Here is a 7,093-nt window from a genome sequence, read left to right on the forward strand (position 1 = left end):
GGGAGGAGGTTATATGTAGATCTTTGTAATCGGTTCCCCCTCTCTACCCCACTTTCCCTCGATCCTCCTGGCATCACCCCTCTCACCACTGGTCCTGAAGGGACCATCTGCCCTGGATTCCCTGTGTTTCCAGTTCCTATCTGTACCAGTATACATCCTCTGGTCTAGCCAGATTTGTAAAGTAGAATTGGGATCATGATAGTTGGGGGGGCGGGGTGAGGAAGCATTTAGGAACTAGAGGAAAGTTGTACGTTTCATTGTTGCTACATTGCACCCTGACTGGATCGTCTCCTTTCCGTGACCCTTCCGTAAGGGGATGTCCAGTTACCTACAGATGGGCTTTGGTTCTCCACTCCACACTCCCCCTCATTCACAATGATATGATTTTTTGTTCTGATGCTGCCTGATACCTGATCCCTTCGACACCTCGTGATTGCACAGGCTGGTGGGCTTTGTTACTTCTGAGCTAGATGGCCGCTTATTTACCTTCAAGCCTTTAAGACCCCAGATGCGATATCTTTGATAACCAGACACAATCAGCTTTCTTCACCACATTTGCTTATGCACTCACTTTGTCTTCAGCGATTGTGTTGGGAATGTGAGCATCATAGAATGCCAATTTAAGAGGAGAAAGTGTGCTTGCATTGAGGGAGTACTTGAGTGGAGGCCCAATGTCCATCTGCTACCTTAATACTAAACCTATAAATATATGCACATAGATCTATTTCCACATCCTCATAATTAATATATTTACATATGCACATGCCTTTATTTAAACCTCTATAAATGTCCTTTGCCTCCCAGCTCTTTCCTCTATTTTTTTTTTACTTTTCTCTTGTCCCACTATCATGTTCAGCCTTCATTTGGGTTTCAATAATTCCTCTCAGTTACATTACCCTTGGTCACCAGGCATCATCTTACACTCTCCTCACCACCGATTTGGATCACCTGTTGTTCCCTTGTCCCTGGGCTTATTAACAGCACTACCTTTCCCCCCACCTCCTCCTCTCCCATGTCCCCCTGGAACTGTTGGTCCCGTTGTTTTCTCCTCCAGATTGTTCATCCAGTCTATCTTATTTAACCAGACCTGCGGAGATAATAACATGCACAAAAACAAGACAGAGCACAACCAAGCAACAAAAGAAAACAAAATAACAAGTCAATGATAACAAAAGAAAACAAAACACAACAACAAGAAAGAAACGCTTGTAGTTAGTTCAAGGACTGTTGCCCTTTAGGAGTGTTTTCCAGTTGAGTCTGATGGGGCATCAAGCCCTGGCCCCAAAATCTTTTTTTGGTATTCCCTGGGGACTTCGTTGCTCTGTTCCTCAATTGATAAAGTATTAAGTGTTTATTAGAGTATCTACCTGGGAAGTAGGGTCTCTATTTGAATATAGAGAAAACGAACACATAGGGACCCTCTAGAGGGGAATCAGCTTCAGGTGATGTGATGGTGTTGTTGGTCAGTGCCGGCTAATTGGCTCTGGCTCACAGCGAACCTGTGTACAACAGAATGAAACACCACCGTGTCTTGCACCATGCTAACACTTGTTGTTATGTTTGAGTCCATTGTTGCAGCCAGTGTGTCAAACCATCCCCATGAGGGTTTTCTTCCTTTGCACTAACCTTCTACGTGCCCAAGCAGGATGTCCTTTTCAAGGGACTGGTTTCTCCTGAATACATCCAAAGTATGTGAGTTGAAATCTTGCCATCCTCAATTCCAAGAAGCCTCTGGCTATAGTTCTTCCAAGAGAGATTTGTTTGTTCTTTTGATCTGGTAGGCTAGCCCTCCTCCCCCTTCCCTATAAATGTCCTCGGAGTCCAGACAAGAAAGAAATCTACATGCACTTAGATAAGGGACAGTCACCTGAAGGCTCTAACAACTTTGAGATTAAAATATCGGACCCTTGGAGAGCTGCTTCTACATATTCTGTTTTTAATTCACTTCATGTCACTGTTCCAATGTAAATGTTCACTTTAAAATTTCCAAGTCTTTAGGCGTTCTTAAATATTTATTTATCTGAGAGCTTCAGAAAAAGCTCTTGTTGGTTATTGATATTCTGACTTAAAATCCTTTGCAAATCTTTAATAGGCCGGCTGCCTTTTTTTTAACATTGATGGTAAAATGAGTGATATACTGAAAATAACAAGAATTCTAGAGAAAGACGTAATTAATTCAAAGTCAAGCTGTGTATTTTATCTCTGGAAAATGGATATCATGCATCTACTTACATGAGTGAAACTTCAGTTTCTGGGTAGGTTCATCTTCCAGTGGTAGACACTATTTCCAAACAGTGACATAGCAGATGGAAGATTATTTCTCCCTTGGTACAATGTCAGGTATGTAGCAAAGCAGGTGCCATGTTGGATGATTTTGGAGACCCTCACACCTACTAGGCCTCCTTTGTACATGATCTGTATTACCAAGCATGTCTCAACGGTCCAGCCTAGCTGTTTCAGCTCCTGCCTTTTCTTCATTTTGGCTAGGCGAGAATACCATGCCCTGCCCCCTAAGGACATTTTCCAGAAGCTCTGTGCACTAAGCTGTATACACTAGCTGTGCACATGGATGAGAATTGTGATTTTTACAAAAAGTCAGGGGTCCAGCTCCTAGATCCAGTTACCTTTTCAAAGAAAGGGAGCCAGATATTAGGAGAATGCACTTGGATAGCTATGTGAAGACAGTCACTAGGCACTAATTATCACCCCCCTAATGTTCTTCTGTGCCTTTAAAAGAATCATTTTCAGTGTTGCAGCTCTTTTAGAATTTGCCTAGCAGGTTGTCAGGGGGGTTTTTTGGAAACACTCCCCACCACCACCACCAAAAAAAAAAAAAAGAATTATTTTCTTGATTTTTCATTTCCATAAGCAAGAATTTTTATTCATTAAATTTACAAATATATTAAAATTTATCATTTTTCAATACTCTACTGTAGGAACTAAGAAGGTCAAATGAAAAAAGCAAAATATATTCTAGATGTTTTCCATAAGTAAGTATGATGCATTGAATTACTTAACATGGTCTTTCTACTTTTGGTCTTTGTAACTCGCACCAAATGACTGATTCCCACCAATTTGACTATGCAAATGTGAGGTGTTTGTGACCTACACAATTTTGCCATCACACCAAGCTTACAATGAGCCCTCCCAGAGGCAGAAATGGGGCTCTCAGTCTCATGAGAAGGAAGGGTCAGGAGTGGAGCAGAAAGAGAGCTGTGGTACCTTGCTGATATGGCAAGAGGCCATGAGAAGTCACCACAGAAAAATGGTAGTGGAAACAGGAGACAGCACGGTGGACCACCAGACTGTGGAGCAAGAAAGGTGAGCACTTTTGAGCAGGACACTTGCTGGCAGATAATTGGACAGTCCCTCAGTCCACATGGAAGGGACGATGCATCCAGTGTGCAGTATAGCACTGATGAAACAAACAACATTCCTCTAGTTCTTTAATACTTCATCCCCCCCACTATTATGGCCTCAATTCTGCCTCACAAATCCCGCTAGACCAGCGTATGTACATTGTTTCAGATACGAGCTTTCAACATATGGAATCCAGGATAAATAAAGCCCTCAGAAACACCAATGGGAGTAATGGTTCCATCAGGGTATGAGAACATAGGTGGGGAAAGGGTGATTGGGGACCTAGTAGCAATGATGGCTGTATAACCCCCCTTGAGGGGAAGGAATAACAGAATTGTAGGCGAATGGATACATTGGACGGTATAAGATATGAAAAAAGTAAATAAATAATATATAATATATTTAGGATTTACAGGGTGGTAGAGTGAGGGAGGGAGGGAATAAAGAGGAGTTGATATCAAAGGACTCAAGAAAAAAGATAATGTTTTGAAATGATTATGGCAGCATCTGTATAAGTTTGCTTGATGTAATTGATTTATGGATTGTTATAATACAGTAGAACCCTGGTATTTGACTGCATCAGTAATTGACATTCGGATTGTCGAGAAAATTTTGCATTGGATCTCAAACAAAACATCAGAATCCGACTAGACGCACATGAATTTTTTTAAACAAAAGCAGTTCATGTTTCTGTCACTAACTATTAGTTGGTGTTGTTAGTACCTCTTGTTTTAACCTTTTGCAGCTGTGTTCCAAGCGTTTTGCTATAATTTTCTTAGTTTTTGTGGCTTTTTGTATTGTTCTTAGATAAAATTGTGGATCCTAAGAAAGAGTATTTTGAAAAGAATCATCATGATAAGGAACTGGTTAACCGTGTTATCAATACTGTTGATGATAATTTAGCAATAGTTAAGGAAACATCAACAGCAGACCACATGAGACAGATGGTTTTTCTTTAGAGAAATCCAGAAAAAACCCTGAAAAGCAGCTCCCAGTTGATTTGATGGAAGGGGATTCCCTTCCAAACAATGACTCTCCATCCCTGCTCTCCACGTCCGTGTCCACAGATCCAGATCCTCATTAAAAATTAAAAATTAAAAAGATTTTTTTAACAACTCTAGTCTCAAGGTATGGGCCAGACTAGAGTTGTTAAAAAAATCTTTTTAATTTTGTGTTTCTTATTTAAATTATATTCTTCAACTCTGAACTTATTTGCTTTGAAACTTCTGTGTAATGTTTTGTATAAAAAGGCAAGGTTAGGATAAAAACTTGATGGTTGAGAATGGAGTAATCCGTTTTCAGTTATTTCTTTTTTTAATCGTTTCATTAGGGGCTCATACAACTCTTATCACAATCCATACATACATCAATTGTGTAAAGCACATCTGTTCATTCATTGCCCTCAGTTATTTCTTTTGGGAAAAGTTGATTCCGAACTCAACTGCATCGCATCTAGACACTCCTTCCAGAACAGATTAACGTTGAGGTCTGGGGTTCTACTGTATCTGTAAGAGCCCCCAATAAAACTATTATTTTTTTAAGTTGGAAGGTAGAGGCATGTCTGATTTCTGTATCATAGTAGTCAGCCTTGCACTATTGATCTTGATTTTCCTTCCCCTTTGTGAATGGGTTGCTGTGAGTCAGAATTGACTCTATGGCAGTGAGTTTGGTGCGCTCTTCTATGAAGTTAGAGGAGCTCAAAATACAATCCCCAGGCCAGTTTTTACAAGAGTAAAAATGTTGCTCACCAATTTGGATGCTTTCTACTCTCAGAAAACTCAGTGAAACATGAGACACAATGAAGCACAGCCGTTGTTATAACAAAAGTTTCCAAGCAGCTGCCACTCTCACGTTTGTTCCTGTGACCTTGTTACATTATTTTATGTGGCTGATTTTCAACGTTTCTCTTCATCATGAGTTTTAAGTAATTCCGTTATGATGCATCCTGGTGCAGATTCCTTTATTTCTTTTACTTGGGTTACTAAATTTGGATTAATAAATTTTTATTTTTTATCAAATTTAGAAAATGTTGGGCCATCATTTCTTCTTTTTTCTATCCCTTCCTCTCTTAGTCTGGGTTCTATATTGTGTGTGTGTGTGTGTGTGTGTGTGTGTGTGTGTGTGTGCTAAAACCTAAAAAAATTAGAACTCATTTAAGGAAAAAGCCTGACAGAGAAGGAAAACTTGAAACTAAAATGAGGTAGGATTCTTGATAGAGAATGATAGCAACCTGCCAAAGGCCAAAAACTTGCAAGACCCAGAAAAACAAGGCAGTCCTATTGGGTTCCAGATCTCACAGATTTCATTAGCGAGCAGTTTAGTGTCTGTTGAGCTACTGAATCACATGTAGTAAAGTTGAACATACAATATTAACCATTACTCTTCTTCCCAATTTCAAGTATATTAGAACATTTGAAGTGCTCCACTGCTTAGTGATGCTCTGATCATTTTTACCCCAAGGATTTTTTTCACTGGCGCATATTACATATTACAATATTGCATTGTTTCTATTGATATGTCTTCAAGTTCACCAATCTTTTCTTCTACTGTATCTAATCTGCTATTAATCTCATCTACTGGATTTTCATATCGCTATATGTAACTCCATTTATGAAGGGGGTAATCCTATCATAATATATATATATATATATCTGTCTTGAAAAAGTATATTCAGATAATCTTTAGAATCAAGGACGTCAAGACTTTATCTCATGAATTTTGGAAATGTTCAAAAGAAACTAGCCCCTGGAAAAAGACATCATGTTTGGTAAAGTAAAAGGTCAGCTATCTATTTCTTCAACACCAGGCAGTTTCATCCTTAAGTCCAAGGGCTACATTTGCAGTAAAGCCCGATTCATTTAGTGGGGTCTCTATATTGAGTCCTTCTGGTGTGGTCTATGAAGGATGTGGTGTGTCCCGAAAGAGCAGGGTCTAAAGTCACAATAAGGACTATAAGTCATGGCAGGAGTGGACAGCCTCATCTTTCTCCCCTAAAGCAGCCAGTGAGTTTGAATCACCAAGCTTGCAGGTAGAAGCCCAACTTGTAACTGGCAGTGCCACCAGGGATGATGTTATCTGGCTGTGAGCCTTGGTGGCAGAGTGGTAGAAAGAGTTCAGCTACTAATTATTATCAAGACTGGTGTGAGAAAACGGTGTAGCCGTCTGCTTATTTAAAGGCCCCCCTCTCGGAGCACAGCGATGCGGCTCTTCTCCTCTGGCCTATGAGTTGCTACGAGTCCGAAGCAACTCAAGAGCAGTGGGTTTATTTGGGTTTTTTGGCGGGGCGTGCGTTTGGGGTGGGTTCTCTTGGGGCAGTGCTGGGTGATGAGAATAGCAGAACTCAGCTAACAGCTTTGGGAGGTTTCTACAGATCTCCGACGTTCTTGCTCTGTGTAGCTCCCTCCTTTCCTGTACTCTGTCTTGAAAATTCTGGTTGCCTTAGCCTCTCTGAGCTTCCAATTCCAACTCTTCAATTTAAGGAGAGTCTGGACCCTCCCTGAGGGGCGGCTCCCTGTGCTACCACCTAGAGCATGAGTAAGTGCTGTGATCTGGTATGTGAATAAGGTCTTTTAAATGCGCGGGGAGGAGATGAGCCACTCAGGGTGCAGTGTAGCAACAATGAAAAATACAACTCTCCTCTAGTTCTTTAATGCTTCCTTCCCTCCACTATCAAGATCCCAATTCTACCTTACAAACCCGGCTAGACCAGAGGATGTACACTGGTACAGATAAG

General features: G+C 40.6%; 1 pseudogene; it reads left to right on the forward strand.

The window, feature by feature from the left end:
* Nucleotides 1-2,745: 2,745 nt before the first annotated feature.
* Nucleotides 2,746-2,812, forward strand: LOC142449571 (U7 small nuclear RNA; annotated as a pseudogene).
* The last annotated feature ends 4,281 nt before the right edge of the window (nucleotides 2,813-7,093 follow it).

This window comes from Tenrec ecaudatus, chromosome 5 (genome assembly GCF_050624435.1).
Source record: "Tenrec ecaudatus isolate mTenEca1 chromosome 5, mTenEca1.hap1, whole genome shotgun sequence".
Lineage (NCBI taxonomy): Eukaryota > Metazoa > Chordata > Mammalia > Afrosoricida > Tenrecidae > Tenrec > Tenrec ecaudatus.